The sequence below is a fragment of the Ambystoma mexicanum genome, chromosome 3p (assembly GCF_040938575.1).
Source record: "Ambystoma mexicanum isolate Mex_15411 chromosome 3p, UKY_AmexF1_1, whole genome shotgun sequence".
In the NCBI taxonomy this organism is placed as follows: Eukaryota; Metazoa; Chordata; class Amphibia; order Caudata; family Ambystomatidae; genus Ambystoma; species Ambystoma mexicanum.
In genome coordinates this window covers 1,125,363,451-1,125,381,221 of record NC_090925.1, presented here as the reverse complement: position 1 = coordinate 1,125,381,221, position 17,771 = coordinate 1,125,363,451, and the positions used below count along the sequence as shown (strand labels likewise).

Genomic DNA, 17,771 nt, shown 5'->3' with positions numbered 1-17,771 from the left:
TGCTGTTGTCTAAAGCTGCCCCTTGTGTGTTATGTTGTGCTAATTCTGATGTTTAAGACCCTTTGCATTCAGGTTAATGTAGTCCTATGGAATGTTCCAAAACTATTACGCCCAGGGCGAAACCCCAGAAACATGGATGTCCATATAACAAAACGCCTGGGGTACGGGTAGTGACATCACACACACCTATGACATCACAGGAAGTAATTTCATATGACATTTGACTTCATTGACATCACGTAAAATAATATCGCATGACATTTAATCCTAGCAACATCACCTGAAGTGACTGATGGGTGTAAACATCATACAAAGTTTACATTTCATAAAATACCTAACCGATCATAAATAAGACCTTTTTAGATACCAACCACACTTTAAGTTGGATGCTTTCTTGATATTCCATGGAGGTCAATTTATAATGGGGCTAGACCCAGTAGAATGAACATTGGACAGGGGTACTGCCATTCATATGCCACTATAGCCTCCTATGGCCACTTATGTGTTTTTAATTTTAATCTTGCTTGGGGTTTACTGTCTGATTGTAATTCCCAGCCATGTAGTCTTCTAACATGGGCCCCTTGTGTCATGCATTTGATATATTCAGGCAATAAGTAGGATTCACAATTAAATGCAGGAAATAGCATTGGTTTTGGACTTCCGGTCTTCACAAAAGACCTCATCCTATTATGGAAACACTGCGAACGAATCCCGTAGACAATGTTCCTAGGATTCATTTCATATTTCATGGGAAGTGTTCCATGTGCCTCGGTTAGTTTATTTTTATTTATTTATTTGCATTTATAAAGCGCATAACAGTCCTTGGGCACCGCAGTGCTGTTACAGAAGGCTTACTTAGTTACTACATAAGTGCTTGCAAAAACATACAGGTTGCCTAACCCCATGTTGCAGGGCAGCAGCAGCTTACAAATGCAGAGTCGGTATAGGTGGCACAAACATGTTGCCCAACCCCATGTTGCAGGGCGGCAGCAGCAAACAAATAGTCAGTTTAGGTGGCACAAATATATTGCCCAACCCCATGTTGCAGGGCAGCAGCACTAAATGAATGCAGGAAGACAGTTTAGGCGGGCGTGGCTTGGAGGAGAGGGAAAGGGGAGGTGGAGAAAAATGAGATGGAGGGTGGGGAGCACACACAGCAACACAGGCGACCGGGGGGGGGGGCACACACAGCAATGCAGGCAACCAAGGGTGGGGCTGGGGGGCACACACAGCAACACAGGCAACTATGGGTGGTGTGGGTGCACACACAGCAACACAGGTGACCAAGGGGGGCATGGGGGGCACACACAGCAACACAGGAGACAAAAGGGGTGTGGGGGGCACACACAGCAACACAGGCGACCATGGGTGGGGGGCACACACAGCAACACAGGTGACCAGGGGGTGTTGGGGGCACACATCAACATCACGGGTGACCAAGGGAGGGTGGGGGGCACACACGACCAACACGGGCACCTAAGGAGGGGTGGGGACACTCACCAACACAACGGGCAACCAGGGGGGTTACATCTCGGTTGCATGTATCGGACATGTTCGGGAAAGGAATGTTACAGCATAGGAAAACCTGCACTAGTTGCAGTGAGTACATCAAGGTAGATGTGAGCACAAGTTATGTGGTGGCACGCTACTTGTGTTTATATACCTCTATTTGTAGGCAATAAGACATAATAGGTGAATGACATATCTCATGGTGGTGAAACGACTAGGCGAGGCTATGTGATACTAGGGCACCAGCAGTGATAGGTTAGTGAAATAATAAATGAAAACATAGGCAGTGTAAACATAATCAGTTTCACGTGTACCCGTATCAACGTAAAGGCACAGTGAGCAATACACTTGAAGTACATAGTCATTTTGAATAATGGATAGGATAGAGAACCTGAAGAGGGTGCGAGTGTCCAGGATGCACTGTTTTCAAGCCACTAAATTGGAATTTTGGCTTTTTTGAGGCCTTTGAGTCCCCAAATGACTGACTATTTGCTTTTGAGAAGAACTACTATTTTCAATGCAGCCGCATTGGGGATTTTACCCTCTCCATAGCAATAAGCTCACCACCAATAAATAATTGACTATTAGCTGACACCATGCACCCTTCCAATTGCCATGGCATCCCTTTTTGATGTTTTTGCCAAAAGAGAGCATGGTGATTTTGATGGGTAGTATGTATTGGTTTTTCCAGTTGGCAGGGATATTTTTGGAATTCTAATTGGATTGTGCAGACAGCTCCAGTCATCCAGTTGTCATCTCCAGCCTTTATCTCCCTCCCTTCTACAGCTAGTGAGTATGAGAGGTTTTACTCATCATTAATTTCACATTGAGAAAGGTATTGAAAGGGCAGGTGCCTCTATGAAAATGGCCTAGCAACATTGGATGATGTGGCCTAGCGAGACCTGGTGAGGCAGGCAGTTATTTCTAAGGTGGCTATGATGTCTCTGAGAAGGTTGATTAGTCTTGGGTAGACTTGGAGGCAATGAGAACTATATCTGCCTGCTCAATAACATTTTGCATATTTTGTTTCATGTTTAGTGACAATATTAGCAATGTTTCTATATTATTTCTAATTAACAGATGGACAATATACAGGAGAGTCAAAAAGCATTTGAAATGTACGTTGTATTGATATGTTAAATATGGACCATGTCTTTAATGCACACTATGGGTTGTGGGAAGGTATGAGCAGTGGTCTATCGATATATAATGTGACATTAGTAAGCCTCTCAAATGCTGATGAAAGAGATTAGCTACCCACTGCAGGGGGTAGCTAATCTTTTATATATGCGGCACATGCATTTGCACATGCATTTTTGTGTGCTTTAAAATAGAAACATATGCATGAGACAATGCTCCTTTGTCCGTTTAGATATGTGAAAAAGTTATGGGATATAACGTAGGAAAGAAATCCCACTCAGATTATTAAATCCTTCCCTCTGTTTGTTGTGTTGTTTCCCATGTGGGTTGACCATAGCCAAGCCCAGCGGTGGTTCCAGGGAGCCCCGGCAAGGTCTCTGTCCTTTCCTGGAGGGAAAACTGTAATGCAGGCCAGCCAGAGTACCAAGATGGTTGGGGTTGATGTCGCTGGCGTTGCATGGCTGTCTCCCATGTGGGTTGACTTTCCCCAAGCCCAGTGGCGTTTCCAGGGAGCCCAGGCAGGGTCCCCCGTCCTTTCCCAGTGGGAAAAACTGAAACACAGGCCAGCCAGGATTCCAGGATGGTGGGGGTGATGTTCGTGGTCTTGGGTGGCTGTCTTCCATGTAGGCTGACTGTCCCCAAGCTCAGTGGCGGTTCCAGGGAGCCCCTGCACGGTCCCCGTTCTTTCCCCGAGGGAAAAGCTGTAAAGCAGGCCAGCCAGAATTCCAGGATGGTTGCGGGGGGGGGAGGGGCGGGATGTCCCTGGTCATGGGCGGCTGCCTTCCCTGTAGGCTGAAAATCTGCATTAACCAACATTTTGGATTTGATTCTCCTGTAGGAAACCTGGGCCTTGGACCCTATAGGGCTTGATGGCTTTGCCACATTCCAAATTGTACTGCATTAAAAGATGAGAGGTCGCACCTACTGAGGCTTAACAACATTCGTGAACGTTCCTTGGGAAGCTGCATTAATCCCATTACAACATGCCTCTCAAAATGTCCATTTCAACTCAGTAAGATTAACCAAAGAGGGCCCCCTGCTATATATAGTCAACTTTTACAATAGTATCTGCAATGATGCTACGGAATCCACATCTGCCAATTTAAAATGAACTATGGAACATCGATTGAATCGGACATCAGGCAAACCCTCTAGTTTTATGCTTGGAGGGATTGGGGGGGAGATTTCAATCTTAAAATAATTAACAGGGTGCCTGAAAGACTCCTGGATGACATTGAGGACTCAATGTTTTATATCCCATTGCCGTGCATGTTAGATCTCCGTGGCTGGGCGAATGGACTTTAGCTGTTTCACTGGCTACATGATGTGAGATTATGATCAATTAATGTTCGCCACAAGAGTGATATCCCTGACAACTACATGTTTCGAAATCAAGGTAAATCAACACTAGATTATCTGTGCATCACCCCTAAGTATTTGGAATTCCATTAAGAAATTCAAAGTAGTTTTGGCTCTAGTATCGTACCATTGTGCACTGTCCCTGATTTTGTGCGAAGGTATAGGAAGTCTGGATGAAACCATATGTCCTATGACCAATAATGTCGTAAGTGCAAACGGAAAAGAATTAGAAAAACTTGAGAAATAATCTCAAAACTCTGTTTGATGCGCTCCAAAATATGTATTTTGAATCATGCAATTATATTTCATTGACATGTGTTCAATAAAATTCTCATCAAATCTTAGGGTAATATGGACCATGATGTAACATTTCCTTCCAAATTTTGCAATTCATTATCATTGCCATATATTCAGACCCTTTGTTCTAACAGAAATTGGGTTTCCATGTCATGGTAGATGTGCCCTTTTATTTTCCTTGTTTTTGTTACTCCCCTCTTAAATAGAATTAGATGTGATGCTGGCATTGCTAAAAAAAAAAAATATGTAAGTGAAAGAGTAGTTTACTGGCTTCTGTTTTAGCTCAAGGCTGTGCTACTGAAAGGGTCTAGCAATATCAGCATTTAATCCTGCGTATCTCCTCCAGCTTTGTCATAGAGATAAAGGAACATCAGAGAATGAGGGTGCCAGCTGGTTTAATGAAGATTGTAAGAGAACTAAAGCAGAGCTGATGAATGTGCCAAGTTCGTCCCCACCCGGCCAATCAAGCAATGTGTTTGCAGAGAAATTTCCTTGAAAGAAAAGATGCAGAGCAAAGTGCTATTTTAAAAACAAAGATGTAAGCTGCGGTTGCGCACAGCATTTGAAAAACACATGAGCAATCAAAGTGTGCAGTATTTTCAAGTCCCCTCACATCAAAATACAGTGACAAGGCCTGACATGAACATCTCAAGTACACGAAAATATCCTGCAATTCTTATTAAAATGGAGAACTTCTTAATCCAAGAAAAATAGCAATTTAAAGTGACAGTAAAAACACATTTTTCTTTGCATTTTCTACCACTGTTTATTTTCCCTTGCAGAAATCGGGGGTTGTGGTTATGAAACCTGCAGATGATGAAATGTGGACCTTTGGTGGGCCTTCGATAAGCCAGAGCAATAACTGCTGTGTATTTGGTGAAAAAAAAATATGGGCATAGAAAAATTAATTTTTAAAAGTGACAACCAACCAAAAGAGAAACCAACATGAATCCAGTGTCGGCTATAGGTTTGAACTCTGACATCTGGTATTCTGTTCAATTCATCTCCACCAGCAATGAGATGTAAAGACAGATCCCATGTTTCCTGAAGCAGCTAGAATTCCTGTAGTTTGAGCCATAACAACAGTCTTTGGGACTTTGTCACGGGGAGGCTGAAATTGCTATCAATCCTAAGGCAGTGTTTTCATGGCCTGCGTCTCTGTATGATGGGCTTAAGATAATGAAAAAATATATATAATGAAAAAATTGGGAGTTCAGCTATACCAGCGGATCTGTTTTGCCTAATCTGCTATTTTAATCTCCCACACCTCGCTTGCAGTAAGAAACTGACCTTTTGAATAAAAAGGGAAGGTTGTCTAAGATTGCCAGACCCTGAAAACCCATGCTCTGTTATTGACAGAGAGCAATGCAGATGAACTGTCATATTTGGTTAAAAAGGAAAAGAAAAAATGCATTGGGGAAACAGCACTGGATTTGTATTTCTGTTGATATTTCCCAAACGGAATGTTGCAGCAAGATCATTCGTTCATTCTGTTTGAGTATTGGGTGTACTAAAATAAAATTCTTATGTGATTTCTAATAATGCAAATTTGTATTTCAATGTGCAGAAATTGCCATATGCTCTAGCATCCGCAGTGACAAGCCCATTACTTTGAGATGGGAATATAATTTGTGTATAAATGTAGGAGTGAATGCATCTCATTAACCATTTGTGATGTCATGACAAGGCATAAAATAAGCAGTGTTGCGTAGCAATTTACTATGTAATTCTGAAGGTTTGCTAATCAAATGTGCACATATGTGTAGCAAAGTTAGCTATTTAAGTTGCCCTCTTCTATTAAATCACAGCTCGCCCTGCATTCCTCTCTCGTTCTCGGTGCCCTCTTCAATCTCTTTTTCCTGTATTCACAAGTGCTATTGGAGAAAAGGTGCAGCAGTAATCATCTCCTTCACTAGTGCCAAAGGCATGTGTGGGAGTGCTATGCAAGAATGTCTTTCTTTTTCAAATAATTGCAAACCAGAAATAATCGTGATGATACTTTCACTAAGCTTTCAATATCCTGCCCTGCAAAGTCCACTATGTTTTAACTGTATATTTCAAAAAAGACAATCTTGCAATTCCATTCTTAAAATGTAAGTTGTTACATAATGCATAATTACAGTATTGATACTGTAAAACACTGCATCATCTCTCCAGTAAAGTTTAGGTTAGTGTTCTAAATTTCATAGTGTCAACTACAATTAATTTTGTTGGGGAAGATGCATCATATTGACAAGTGAACACTTTTGAAAATGTACATGATCACATGATTAAATGCTTTTGATGGCAAATCTAGTTCTGTAAATGGCAGGTTGACTACAGCTTTCAACTGGTGCTCCCATGAGCGTACCCATACTCCTTGACATTCTATCTAATCACCCTGTTGCTTACATAACGAATACACTATGCAAACTAGATGCTTATGCAAAGTAGTGATCAATAGTTCCATCCAGTCTGTACATCTACAGATCTACTGCAATACCAAACACTGTAGTTGGCCTCCTGAGCTCGCTTTGCTTTATGATTATGATTGTATTATATATTGCAACTTGCAGGAGGCAGCTGGTCAAACTGTTTTCAGAGCCTTTTTATCTTATGTTTTTGTGTCCATTCATGCAGCTAATCTTCTACGTTTTACAGACACTCATCCAAGGCTCGCAAAGTCTTTTCACCCACTCGCACAGTCAAGTGGATTTTATGAAGGGCAAGTAGCATTTGCAAGAGAGGTTTGAAGCTTTTATTTAACGTTTACTTTGCAGTAACTATCAAATAAAATGTCAAAGGTTTCACTGTGCATAGCGGCCTCTGGGTGGCAGCAGTGTTCTGATTATAAAGTGGGTTTGTAGTGACATGCACTGTTTTACAGAAATCATATTTTAAATTTGTTGTCCTCCGTTGCCCTGGCTAGAGTGCATTTCTCTTAGGTTGAATAGGTAAACTAAGTTACCTGACCTGCAGGTCTTGCTGAAGATTTTACAAGGCCTGGCTCCTATCAATAATATCTTATTTCAGCAGTATGCAAAACTGCTGTTTTTTTGCTCATTTCATGTCTTGGGCACAAAACTTCTGGTGACATTAAAAATATGAGTACAAAATTAGTACAAAATTGCTAATCAAATGGGTCTGTTGGCTAATCAAAAAAGATTTAATTAGCAAACTCTGCTAATCAATTTTTGAAACCTAATTTATTCCTTGCATGATGAAAATTGCATTGTTTGATTTGTGCAAGAGAGAGAAATACGGTGACCTAATTAGTGAAGTTGCCATATGTGTAGAATATATTATTTCACACTGTTAACATTTTTAATGTAAGAACTCTCTGAAATTACATCACATTGAATGGGTGGGAAACAGGGTGTAGAATGTACTCCCATCAGACTGCCCTCTTCATTCCTATGTCCAATGACAGTGCAGGGGTATGTCACTTTTGGAACACTTTTCAATCAGATTGGGGACAGTATACACCTCAAAAAGGTGGGTGTTACAAGATCTAACTGTGTTTATCTGCTTTCTTTGAGGCCCTGCGCAAGGAAAGGTTTGGGCTGACTCCAGCAAGGCCACAGTGGCTGTGAAATGCGTGATGGACACGCCTCCGGCGATGGGAAACCATTTCTGCGAGAAGTACACACTGCTTGTGCCTAATAAGCTGTAACAAGAGCCCAAGGCTACACTGACCCGTGCGCAGGAAGACATTCATTCTAAGAACTTGGACACTTTTATCACTTATCCACTGATTTGCCACTACGTGCCGTACATGGGCCCGGATGCAGGCAGCAGACAACCCTTGGGACATGAGTAATGTGATAAGGACTGAAGTAGCTACCTCATCTGTATTTAAGGATGTAACCGACCTGGAATGGCAGAGCAGTCCACCCAGGCATTTTGGATCGTGCTTTTAATATATGCTAAAACGTCCTACACCTGGTCTTCTGTGTGCTTTTCCGGTGGTGGTGTTACTCCCCTCTTAAATAGAATTAGATGTGATGCTGTCATTGCAACAAAAAAAAAGGATTATAGGTGAAAGAGTAGTTTACTGGCTTCTATTTTAGCTCAATCGTGCACTACTGAAAGGGTCTTGCAACATCAGCATTTAATCCTGCGTATCTACTCCAGCTTTGTCATAGAGATAAAGGAACATCAGAGAATGAGGGTACCAGCTGGTTTAATGAAGATTGAAAGGGAACTAAAGTAGAGCTGATGAATGTGCTAAATTCGTCCCTACCCGGCCAGTCAAGCAATGTGTTTGCAGAGAAATCTCCTTCAAAGAAAAGATGCAGAGCAAAGTGCTATTTTAAAAACAAAGATGTAAGCTGCGGTTGCGCACAGCATTTGAAAAACACATGAGCAATCAAAGTGTGCAGTATTTTCAAGTCCCCTCACATCAAAATACAGTGACAAGGCCTGACATGAACATCTCAAGTACAAGAAAATATCCTGCAATTCTTATTAAAATGGAGAACTGCTTAATCCAAGAAAAATAGCAATTTAAAGTGACAGTAAAAACACATTTTTCTTTGCATTTTCTACCACTGTTTGTTTTCCCTTGCAGAAATCGGGGGTTGTAGTTATGAAACCTGCAGATGATGAAATGTGGACCTTTGGTGGGCCTTCGATAAGCCAGAGCAATAACTGCTGTGTATTTGGTGAAAAAAAATTATGGGCATAGAAAAATTAATTTTTAAAAGTGACAACCAACCAAAAGAGAAACCAACATGAATCCAGCGTCGGCTATAGGTTTGAACTCTGACATCTGGTATTCTGTTCAATTCATCTCCACCAGCAATGAGATGTAAAGACAGATCCCATGTTTCCTGAAGCAGCTAGAATTCCTGTAGTTTGAGCCATAACAACAGTCTTTGGGACTTTGTCACGGGGAGGCTGAAATTGCTATCAATCCTAAGGCAGTGTTTTCATGGCCTGCGTCTCTGTATGATGGGCTTGAGATAATGAAAAAATATATATAGTGAAAAAATTGGGAGTTCAGCTATACCAGCGGATCTGTTTTGCCTAATCTGCTATTTTAATCTCCCACACCTCGCTTGCAGTAAGAAACTGACCTTTTGAATAAAAAGGGAAGGTTGTCTAAGATTGCCAGACCCTGAAAACCCATGCTCTGTTATTGACAGAGAGCAATGCAGATGAACTGTCATATTTGGTTAAAAAGGAAAAGAAAAAATGCATTGGGGAAACAGCACTGGATTCGTATTTCTGTTGATATTTCCCAAACGGAATGTTGCAGCAAGATCATTCGTTCATTCTGTTTGAGTATTGGGTGTACTAAAATAAAATTCTTATGTGATTTCTAATAATGCAAATTTGTATTTCAATGTGCAGAAATTGCCATATGCTCTAGCATCCGCAGTGACAAGCCCATTACTTTGAGATGGGAATATAATTTGTGTATAAATGTAGGAGTGAATGCATCTCATTAACCATTTGTGATGTCATGACAAGGCATAAAATAAGCAGTGTTGCGTAGCAATTTACTATGTAATTCTGAAGGTTTGCTAATCAAATGTGCACATATGTGTAGCAAAGTTAGCTATTTAAGTTGCCCTCTTCTATTAAATCACAGCTCGCCCTGCATTCCTCTCTCGTTCTCGGTGCCCTCTTCAATCTCTTTTTCCTGTATTCACAAGTGCTATTGGAGAAAAGGTGCAGCAGTAATCATCTCCTTCACTAGTGCCAAAGGCATGTGTGGGAGTGCTATGCAAGAATGTCTTTCTTTTTCAAATAATTGCAAACCAGAAATAATCGTGATGATACTTTCACTAAGCTTTCAATATCCTGCCTGCAAAGTCCACTATGTTTTAACTGTATATTTCAAAAAAGACAACTTACATTTTAAGAATGGAATTGCAAGATTGTTACATAATGCATAATTACAGTATTGATACTGTAAAACACTGCATCATCTCTCCAGTAAAGTTTAGGTTAGTGTTCTAAATTTCATAGTGTCAACTACAATTAATTTTGTTGGGGAAGATGCATCATATTGACAAGTGAACACTTTTGAAAATGTACATGATCACATGATTAAATGCTTTTGATGGCAAATCTAGTTCTGTAAATGGCAGGTTGACTACAGCTTTCAACTGGTGCTCCCATGAGCGTACCCATACTCCTTGACATTCTATCTAATCACCCTGTTGCTTACATAACGAATACACTATGCAAACTAGATGCTTATGCAAAGTAGTGATCAATAGTTCCATCCAGTCTGTACATCTACAGATCTACTGCAATACCAAACACTGTAGTTGGCCTCCTGAGCTCGCTTTGCTTTATGATTATGATTGTATTATATATTGCAACTTGCAGGAGGCAGCTGGTCAAACTGTTTTCAGAGCCTTTTTATCTTATGTTTTTGTGTCCATTCATGCAGCTAATCTTCTACGTTTTACAGACACTCATCCAAGGCTCGCAAAGTCTTTTCACCCACTCGCACAGTCAAGTGGATTTTATGAAGGGCAAGTAGCATTTGCAAGAGAGGTTTGAAGCTTTTATTTAACGTTTACTTTGCAGTAACTATCAAATAAAATGTCAAAGGTTTCACTGTGCATAGCGGCCTCTGGGTGGCAGCAGTGTTCTGATTATAAAGTGGGTTTGTAGTGACATGCACTGTTTTACAGAAATCATATTTTAAATTTGTTGTCCTCCGTTGCCCTGGCTAGAGTGCATTTCTCTTAGGTTGAATAGGTAAACTAAGTTACCTGACCTGCAGGTCTTGCTGAAGATTTTACAAGGCCTGGCTCCTATCAATAATATCTTATTTCAGCAGTATGCAAAACTGCTGTTTTTCTGCTCATTTCATGTCTTGAGCACAAATAACTTCTGGTGACATTAAAAATATGAGTACAAAATTAGTACAAAATTGCTAATCAAATGGGTCTGTTGGCTAATCAAAAAAGATTTAATTAGCAAACTCTGCTAATCAATTTTTGAAACCTAATTTATTCCTTGCATGATGAAAATTGCATTGTTTGATTTGTGCAAGAGAGAGAAATACGGTGACCTAATTAGTGAAGTTGCCATATGTGTAGAATATATTATTTCACACTGTTAACATTTTTAATGTAAGAACTCTCTGAAATTACATCACATTGAATGGGTGGGAAACAGGGTGTAGAATGTACTCCCATCAGACTGCCCTCTTCATTCCTATGTCCAATGACAGTGCAGGGGTATGTCACTTTTGGAACACTTTTCAATCAGATTGGGGACAGTATACACCTCAAAAAGGTGGGTGTTACAAGATCTAACTGTGTTTATCTGCTTTCTTTGAGGCCCTGCGCAAGGAAAGGTTTGGGCTGACTCCAGCAAGGCCACAGTGGCTGTGGAATGCGTGATGGACACGCCTCCGGCGATGGGAAACCATTTCTGCGAGAAGTACACACTGCTTGTGCCTAATAAGCTGTAACAAGAGCCCAAGGCTACACTGACCCGTGCGCAGGAAGACATTCATTCTAAGAACTTGGACACTTTTATCACTTATCCACTGATTTGCCACTACGTGCCGTACATGGGCCCGGATGCAGGCAGCAGACAACACTTGGGACATGAGTAATGTGATAAGGACTGAAGTAGCTACCTCATCTGTATTTAAGGATGTAACCGACCTGGAATGTCAGAGCAGTCCACCCAGGCATTTTGGATCGTGCTTTTAATATATGCTAAAACGTCCTACACCTGGTCTTCTGTGTGCTTTTCCGGTGGTGGTGTTACTCCCCTCTTAAATAGAATTAGATGTGATGCTGTCATTGCAACAAAAAAAAAGGATTATAGGTGAAAGAGTAGTTTACTGGCTTCTATTTTAGCTCAATCGTGCACTACTGAAAGGGTCTTGCAACATCAGCATTTAATCCTGCGTATCTACTCCAGCTTTGTCATAGAGATAAAGGAACATCAGAGAATGAGGGTGCCAGCTGGTTTAATGAAGATTGAAAGGGAACTAAAGTAGAGCTGATGAATGTGCTAAATTCGTCCCTACCCGGCCAGTCAAGCAATATGTTTGCAGAGAAATCCCCTTCAAAGAAAAGATGCAGAGCAAAGTGCTATTTTAAAAACAAAGATGTAAGCTGCGGTTGCGCACAGCATTTGAAAAACACATGAGCAATCAAAGTGTGCAGTATTTTCAAGTCCCCTCACATCAAAATACAGTGACAAGGCCTGACATGAACATCTCAAGTACAAGAAAATATCCTGCAATTCTTATTAAAATGGAGAACTGCTTAATCCAAGAAAAATAGCAATTTAAAGTGACAGTAAAAACACATTTTTCTTTGCATTTTCTACCACTGTTTGTTTTCCCTTGCAGAAATCGGGGGTTGTAGTTATGAAACCTACAGATGATGAAATGTGGACGTTTGGTGGGCCTTCGATAAACCAGAGCAATAAATGCTGTGTATTTGGTGAAAAAAAATTATGGGCATAGAAAAATTACTTTTTAAAAGTGACAACCAACCAAAAGAGAAACCAACATGAATGCAGCGTCGGCTATAGGTTTGAACTCTGACATCTGGTAGTCTGTTCAATTCATCTCCACCAGCAATGAGATGTTAGGACAGATCCCATGTTTTCTCAAGCAGCTAGAATTCCTGTAGTTTGAGCCATAACAGTCTTTGGGACTTTGTCACGGGGAGGCTGAAATTGCTATCAATCCTAAGGCAGTGTTTTTATGGCCTGCGTCTCTGTATGATGGGCTTAAGATAATGAATGATCTCCCACACCTCTCCTCGAGTAAGAAACTGACCTTTTGAATAAAAAGGGAAGGTTGTCTAAGATTGCCAGACCCTGAAAACCCATGCTCTTTTATTGACAGAGAGCAATGCAGATGAACTGTCATGTTTGGTTTAAAAAGAAAAGAAAAAATGCATTGGGGAAACCGCACTGGATTCGTATTTCTGTTGATGTTTCCCAAACGGAATGTTGCAGCAAGCTCATTCATTTTGTTAAACATTCTGTTTGAGTATTGGGTGTACTAAAAAAAAATTCTTTTGTTATTTCTAATGACGCAAATTTGTATTTCAATGTGCAGAAATTGTCATATGCTCTAGCATCCGCAGTGACAAGCCCATTACTGGAGATGGGAATATAATTTGTATATAAATGTAGGAGTGAATTATATAGAAAAAACCTGCATCTCATTAACCATTTGTGATGTCATGACAAGGCATAAAATAAGCAGTGTCGCGTAGCAATTTACTATGTAATTCTGAAGGTTTGCTAATCAAATGTGCACTTGTGTAGCAAAGCTAGCTATTTAAGTTGCCCTCTTCTATTAAATCACAGCTCGCCCTGTACTCCTCTCTCGTTCTCGGTGCCCTCTTCAATCTCTTTTTCCTGTGTTCACAAGTGCTGATGGAGAAAAAGCGCAGCAGTAATCCTCTCCTTCACTAGTGCCAAAGGCATGTGTGGGAGTGCTATGCAAGAATGCCTTTCTTTTTCAAATAATTGCAAACCAGAAATAATCGTGATGATACTTTCACTAAGTTTTCAATATCCTGCCCTGCAAATACCACTGTTTTAACTGTATATTTCAAAAAGGACAATCTTGCAATTCCATTCTTAAAATGTAAGTTGTTACAGAATGCATAATTACAGTATTGATACTGAAAAACACTGCATCATCTCTCCAGTAAAGTTTAGGTTGGTGTTCTAAATTTCATAGTGTCAACTACAATTAATTTTGTTGGGGAAGATGCATCATATTGACAAGTGAAGACTTTTGACCATGTACATGACAAATCTAGTTCTGTAAATGACAGGTTGACTACAGCTTGCAACTGGTGCTCCCATGAGCGTACCCATACTCCTTGACATTCTATCTAATCACCCTGTTGCTTACATAACGAATACAGTATGCAAACTAGATGCTTATGCAAAGTAGTGATCAATAGTTCCATCCAGTCTGTACATCTACAGATCTACTGCAATACCAGACACTGTAGTTGGCCTCCTGAACTCGCTTTGCTTTATGATTATGATTGTATTATATATTGCAACTTGCAGGAGGCAGCTGGTCAAACTGTTTTCAGAGCCTTTTTATCTTATGTATTTGTGTCCATTCATGCAGCTAACCTTCCACGTTTTGCAGACACGCACCCAAGGCTCGCAAAGTATTTTCGCCCACTTGCATAGTCAAGTGGATTTTATGAAGGGCAAGTAGCATGTGCAAGAGAGGTTTGAAACTTGTATTTATTTACTTTACAGTAAATCTCAAATAAAATGTCAAAGGTTTCACTGTGCATAGCGGCCTCTGGGTGGCAGCAGTGCTCTGAACATAAAGTGGGTTTGTAGTGACATGCACCGTTTTACAGAAATCACATTTTAAATGTGTTGTCCTCCGTTTCCCTGGCTAGAGTGCATTTCTCTTAGGTTGAATAGGTAAACTAAGTTACCCGACCTGCAGGTCTTGCTGAAGATTTTGCAAGGCCTGGCTCCTATCAATAATGTCTTATTTCAGCGGTATTCAAAACTGCTGTATTTTTGCTCATTTCATGTCTTGGGCACAAATAACTTATGGTGACATTAAAAATATTAGTACAAAATTGCTAATCAAATGGGTCTGTTCGCTAATCACAAAAGATTTAATTGGCAAACTCTGCTAATCAATTTTTGAAACCTAATTTATGCCTTGCATGATGAAAATTGCATTGTTTGATTCGTGCAATAGAGAGAAATACGGTGAGCTAATTAGTAAAGTTGCCATATGTGTAGAATATACTATTTCAGACTGTTGTCATTTCTGAGAGTTCTTACATTAAAAATGTTATCACATTGAATGGGAGGGAAACAGGGTGTAGAATGTACTCCCATCAGACTGCCCTCTTAATTCCTATGTCCAATGACGGTGCAGGGGTATGTCACTTTTGGAATACTTTTCAATTAGATTGGGGACAGTATACACACCTCAAAAAGGTGGGTGTTACAAGATCTAACTGTGTTTATCTGCTTTCTTTGAGGCCCTGCGCAAGGAAAGGTTTGGGCTGACGCCAGCAAGGTGACGGTGGCTGTGGAATGCGTGATGGACACGCCTCCGGCGATGGGAAACCATTTCTGCGAGAAGTACACGCTGCTCGTGCCTAACAAGCTGTAACAAGAGCCCAAGGCTACACTGATCCGTGCGCAGGAAGACATTCATTCTAAGAACTTGGACACTTATCACTTGTACCCTGATTTGCCACTACATACCTACGTGCCGTACATGGGCCCGGATGCAGGCAGCAGGCAACCCATGGGACATGAGTAATGTGATGAGGACTGAAGTAGCTACCTTATCTGTAAATAAGGATGTAATCGGCCTGTAATGGCAGAGCAGTCCACCCAGGCAGTTTGGATCTTGCTTTCAATATATGCTAAAACTTCCTACTCCTGGTCTTCTGTGTGCTTATTCTTGTGTGTTGCAGAGTGTGCTGTTCAAAGGGCATTTGCTGTAGGCAGCAGGACGGACGCTTGTAATAAGTGGTGCCGGAAACCGGGAGCTCCCCTTCTCACCTTTTTGCTGGCACGGTCGGAGTCAATATCCAACAAGGTAAGTGAAAAGAATGCTTTTCGCTGTACCTATGTATATGTAATTTTTTTTTAGTTCTAATAAGCACTGACAAATTTGCAAGGGAGACTGCTGCCTTCGGAGACAAAATATAGCAGGATGGACCAGTAGATGGAGGATGACAGGATTCTCTAGTTCAGCCTATTTTCAATATAATTTTATTTCATCATTACAAAAATATATATGTATGTCATTACAGCTAAGCAATACATACAAATACCGTAAAATCAAGTTAATACAAATTTCAGCTCGTACTAGAATTATCTCCATCATTCGTTCACAAGCATACTCTCAAATCAGCAACAGCTATCCACTTTTATGTGTAACCGAAACTTTGTTACACCGTATTTCAGACAAGTACTTGTACAACATATTTAGACCCTATTTTTAGTACAGGTGTCACTTTCCGTTCGTTACAATTACAAACAGTTTTCTTGGTTGACACGTGTTCCAGTTTTGGGACCGGGCATTACCATTCTTCTGTTTTTCAGACCTTTATCAGGAACTGAAGCAAGAATCTTGTTAAGTCTTGCCTTACAAGGACTGGAGTGAGCTACTTCATCTCCATCTATAAAGTTCGGAGATGTAGAAGGTGCAATGGAATCAATTCCTCGCTGGTACCCAGATATGTCTTCAAACTGGTCCTTCACTTGCACAATGGGATGCTGCAAACGTAACACACCATTATCCTGCTTTTGAACGATGCACTCCCAATGTTTAAACAACAGATATGTTCCTTCTGTTCGAATGTCGACCACAGGGCAGATAGTGCTATCACTTTCTCTTGTCTGGCTCGAGGGTATCCACTTTTGTTTTTCTTTTTCTTTAACGTGGAGGATTTATATTAGATCTTATCTGGTTCGTTTTCTTATTTAATAACGTGGAATGTCTCACGGCCGTAGCTCAAATGTCGCACGACGTCTTGCACTTTTTTCGGCCACAGAACGAGAACTGCTGTCTTCGGAGTCCTGGGGTCTCTGAGACGCACAGATGTACTGCTGCTGGTCTTGTTGGGACAGCTGCCTCACAGTACTATTATTAGTGCAGAGTCGAAGGGCATCAACAGGGCCGCAGTGAAGTCAGAGCATGTGAGAGTAGGGCTTTTGGTGCAGTCAGAGCGCTGGTCATCAGAGACAGGGGCAGGGTCAAAGCTGTATTGACATTAAGAACTGTGCAGGTTTGGAAGAGTACACTGCGGTAGGGTTGCTAGGGACAGAAGGAATAAGACAGATAGCGGATGGCAGTCCACTGACCAGGCGGGAAGAGGAGGCAAAAGAGGTCATTGAAGACTTTTGGAAGAAAAAAAGGGAATATGTATGTGGTCAAATATTGATAGACCTCTAAGAACGCTGGAGGATCTGATTAATGAATTGCTATTCAACACAGGCAAAAAGTATTATTGTAAGAACAAGATCAATGTCATGTCTCTGGAAAATGTATCATATAACTAAAGGGGAGAATGATGAGGTTACACGCCAAAATGCACTGCTGTGCGACATGAGATATTAGCTCATGTATGCACAGCAAATGGCCAATATTCACTGTATGCAGATGTCCTCCACTATTGTGCTCGAGGCACAAGAATGTGAAGACGCTAGACGACAGCTTGCTGTCAAGCGGAGCTAGAAATGCACAAAAATGCATTTGAGGTGTACAGACAACACCACCCAGACAAGGTTGATAGGGCATATCCGCTGTTGTCTGTGAAAACTACTCAACCGGAGGAATGTGTAAGCCCCCCACTATATAATAATGCAGTAAAAATGGCACTGATAGTATTACAAACGGGGGGGAAGATTTTATAAAAAAACGAAATGGATAGTACACCAACGGTACAGGAATTAAGGGAGTAGCTAAATTTGGATAATGTAAACTATAACAAAGTAACAAAGGCTATGTGGGAAAAACTGTTGGG

At 40.8% G+C, this 17,771-nt stretch overlaps 1 long non-coding RNA gene across 3 annotated transcripts in view; it reads left to right on the top strand.

The window, feature by feature from the left end:
• The window catches only part of LOC138581293 (uncharacterized), a 77,277-nt gene that overhangs the window by 54,991 nt on the left and 4,515 nt on the right, over nucleotides 1-17,771 (top strand). For all 3 annotated transcript variants that reach the window (XR_011304508.1, XR_011304506.1, XR_011304507.1), the window contains one exon: nucleotides 4,652-15,838. This is a non-coding gene — a long non-coding RNA (uncharacterized lncRNA). The remainder of the gene's footprint in view (nucleotides 1-4,651; nucleotides 15,839-17,771) is intronic.